Source organism: Phalangium opilio, unplaced genomic scaffold (assembly GCF_054372755.1).
Source record: "Phalangium opilio isolate 3A_F unplaced genomic scaffold, DU_Popi_V2 ptg000390l_1, whole genome shotgun sequence".
NCBI classification, from domain to species: domain Eukaryota; kingdom Metazoa; phylum Arthropoda; class Arachnida; order Opiliones; family Phalangiidae; genus Phalangium; species Phalangium opilio.
In genome coordinates, this window is record NW_028324234.1 from 1782501 (window position 1) to 1785000 (window position 2500).

A 2500-nucleotide genomic window follows, 5' to 3' on the forward strand; every position below is an offset into this window, starting at 1 on the left:
ATTCTCGCAAAAGATTGTTCATTTACTGGAATTCATTTAAAATGCATGAATACAAGCCCGGCTAGCTAGGTCGGTAGAGCCAGAGACTATTAATCTCGGGGTCGAGGGTTCGAGCCACACGTTGGGCGCTACGTGACAATTTTGAACTTTGCCAGTACGCTTATACTCTAGATTCTCGAAAAAGAGAGTCCATTTACTAAAATTCATTTAAATACATGGAAACAAGCCCGGCTAGCTCAGTCGGTAGAGCACGAGACTCTTAATCTCGGGGTCGTTTGTTCGAGCTCCACGTTGGGCGCTAATCAACAATTTTGAACTTTGCCAATACACTAAAACTCTAGATTCTCGCAAAAGATTGTTCATTTACTGGAATTCATTTAAAGTGCATGGATACAAGCCCGGCTAGCTCAGTCGGTAGAGCACGAGACTCTTCATCTCGGGGTCGTTGGTTCGAGCCCCACGTTGGGCGCTAATCAACAATTTTGGACTTTGCCAATACACTAAAACTCTAGATTCTCGCAAAAGATTGTTCATTTACTGGAATTCATTTAAAGTGCACGGATACAAGCCCGGCTAGCTCAGACGGTAGAGCACGAGACACTTAATCTCGGGGTCGTGGGTTCGAGCCCCACGTTGGGCGCTAATCAACAATTTTGAACTTTGCCAATACACTAAAACTCTAGATTCTCGCAAAAGATTGTTCATTTACTGGAATTCATTTAAAGTGCATGGATACAAGCCCGGCTAGCTCAGTCGGTAGAGCACGAGACTCTTCATCTCGGGGTCGTGGGTTCGAGCCCCACGTTGGGCGCTAATCAACAATTTTGGACTTTGCCAATACACTAAAACTCTAGATTCTCGCAAAAGATTGTTCATTTACTGGAATTCATTTAAAGTGCACGGATACAAGCCCGGCTAGCTCAGACGGTAGAGCACGAGACACTTAATCTCGGGGTCGTGGGTTCGAGCCCCACGTTGGGCGCTAATCAACAATTTTGAACTTTGCCAATACACTAAAACTCTAGATTCTCGCAAAAGATTGTTCATTTACTGGAATTCATTTAAAATGCATGAATACAAGCCCGGCTAGCTAGGTCGGTAGAGCCAGAGACTATTAATCTCGGGGTCGAGGGTTCGAGCCACACGTTGGGCGCTACGTGACAATTTTGAACTTTGCCAGTACGCTTATACTCTAGATTCTCGAAAAAGAGAGTCCATTTACTAAAATTCATTTAAATACATGGAAACAAGCCCGGCTAGCTCAGTCGGTAGAGCACGAGACTCTTAATCTCGGGGTCGTTTGTTCGAGCTCCACGTTGGGCGCTAATCAACAATTTTGAACTTTGCCAATACACTAAAACTCTAGATTCTCGCAAAAGATTGTTCATTTACTGGAATTCATTTAAAGTGCATGGATACAAGCCCGGCTAGCTCAGTCGGTAGAGCACGAGACTCTTCATCTCGGGGTCGTTGGTTCGAGCCCCACGTTGGGCGCTAATCAACAATTTTGGACTTTGCCAATACACTAAAACTCTAGATTCTCGCAAAAGATTGTTCATTTACTGGAATTCATTTAAAGTGCACGGATACAAGCCCGGCTAGCTCAGACGGTAGAGCACGAGACACTTAATCTCGGGGTCGTGGGTTCGAGCCCCACGTTGGGCGCTAATCAACAATTTTGAACTTTGCCAATACACTAAAACTCTAGATTCTCGCAAAAGATTGTTCATTTACTGGAATTCATTTAAAGTGCATGGATACAAGCCCGGCTAGCTCAGTCGGTAGAGCACGAGACTCTTCATCTCGGGGTCGTGGGTTCGAGCCCCACGTTGGGCGCTAATCAACAATTTTGGACTTTGCCAATACACTAAAACTCTAGATTCTCGCAAAAGATTGTTCATTTACTGGAATTCATTTAAAGTGCACGGATACAAGCCCGGCTAGCTCAGACGGTAGAGCACGAGACACTTAATCTCGGGGTCGTGGGTTCGAGCCCCACGTTGGGCGCTAATCAACAATTTTGAACTTTGCCAATACACTAAAACTCTAGATTCTCGCAAAAGATTGTTCATTTACTGGAATTCATTTAAAATGCATGAATACAAGCCCGGCTAGCTAGGTCGGTAGAGCCAGAGACTATTAATCTCGGGGTCGAGGGTTCGAGCCACACGTTGGGCGCTACGTGACAATTTTGAACTTTGCCAGTACGCTTATACTCTAGATTCTCGAAAAAGAGAGTCCATTTACTAAAATTCATTTAAATACATGGAAACAAGCCCGGCTAGCTCAGTCGGTAGAGCACGAGACTCTTAATCTCGGGGTCGTTTGTTCGAGCTCCACGTTGGGCGCTAATCAACAATTTTGAACTTTGCCAATACACTAAAACTCTAGATTCTCGCAAAAGATTGTTCATTTACTGGAATTCATTTAAAGTGCATGGATACAAGCCCGGCTAGCTCAGTCGGTAGAGCACGAGACTCTTCATCTCGGGGTCGTTGGT

The 2500-nt window shown here is 44.8% G+C and overlaps 12 non-coding genes across 12 annotated transcripts in view; all 12 read left to right on the plus strand.

Moving 5' to 3' along the window:
- The first annotated feature begins 225 nt into the window (after positions 1-225).
- TRNAK-CUU (transfer RNA lysine (anticodon CUU)) lies at positions 226-298 on the plus strand. Its single transcript has one exon. It is a non-coding gene; the product is annotated as a tRNA-Lys (tRNA).
- Positions 299-396: 98 nt separating this feature from the next.
- Positions 397-469, plus strand: TRNAK-CUU (transfer RNA lysine (anticodon CUU)). The gene has a single exon. It is a non-coding gene; the product is annotated as a tRNA-Lys (tRNA).
- Positions 470-567: 98 nt separating this feature from the next.
- TRNAK-CUU (transfer RNA lysine (anticodon CUU)) lies at positions 568-640 on the plus strand. Its single transcript has one exon. It is a non-coding gene; the product is annotated as a tRNA-Lys (tRNA).
- A 98-nt stretch (positions 641-738) lies between these two features.
- TRNAK-CUU (transfer RNA lysine (anticodon CUU)) lies at positions 739-811 on the plus strand. The gene has a single exon. It is a non-coding gene; the product is annotated as a tRNA-Lys (tRNA).
- Positions 812-909: 98 nt separating this feature from the next.
- On the plus strand, positions 910-982 carry TRNAK-CUU (transfer RNA lysine (anticodon CUU)). The gene has a single exon. It is a non-coding gene; the product is annotated as a tRNA-Lys (tRNA).
- Positions 983-1250: 268 nt separating this feature from the next.
- On the plus strand, positions 1251-1323 carry TRNAK-CUU (transfer RNA lysine (anticodon CUU)). Its single transcript has one exon. It is a non-coding gene; the product is annotated as a tRNA-Lys (tRNA).
- A 98-nt stretch (positions 1324-1421) lies between these two features.
- On the plus strand, positions 1422-1494 carry TRNAK-CUU (transfer RNA lysine (anticodon CUU)). Its single transcript has one exon. It is a non-coding gene; the product is annotated as a tRNA-Lys (tRNA).
- A 98-nt stretch (positions 1495-1592) lies between these two features.
- Positions 1593-1665, plus strand: TRNAK-CUU (transfer RNA lysine (anticodon CUU)). The gene has a single exon. It is a non-coding gene; the product is annotated as a tRNA-Lys (tRNA).
- Positions 1666-1763: 98 nt separating this feature from the next.
- TRNAK-CUU (transfer RNA lysine (anticodon CUU)) lies at positions 1764-1836 on the plus strand. The gene has a single exon. It is a non-coding gene; the product is annotated as a tRNA-Lys (tRNA).
- Positions 1837-1934: 98 nt separating this feature from the next.
- Positions 1935-2007, plus strand: TRNAK-CUU (transfer RNA lysine (anticodon CUU)). The gene has a single exon. It is a non-coding gene; the product is annotated as a tRNA-Lys (tRNA).
- Positions 2008-2275: 268 nt separating this feature from the next.
- TRNAK-CUU (transfer RNA lysine (anticodon CUU)) lies at positions 2276-2348 on the plus strand. Its single transcript has one exon. It is a non-coding gene; the product is annotated as a tRNA-Lys (tRNA).
- Positions 2349-2446: 98 nt separating this feature from the next.
- TRNAK-CUU (transfer RNA lysine (anticodon CUU)) overlaps positions 2447-2500 on the plus strand; it is a 73-nt gene continuing 19 nt past the window's right edge. Inside the window, exon 1 of the tRNA in view lies at positions 2447-2500. This exon is cut by the window's right edge and continues 19 nt beyond it. This is a non-coding gene — a tRNA (tRNA-Lys).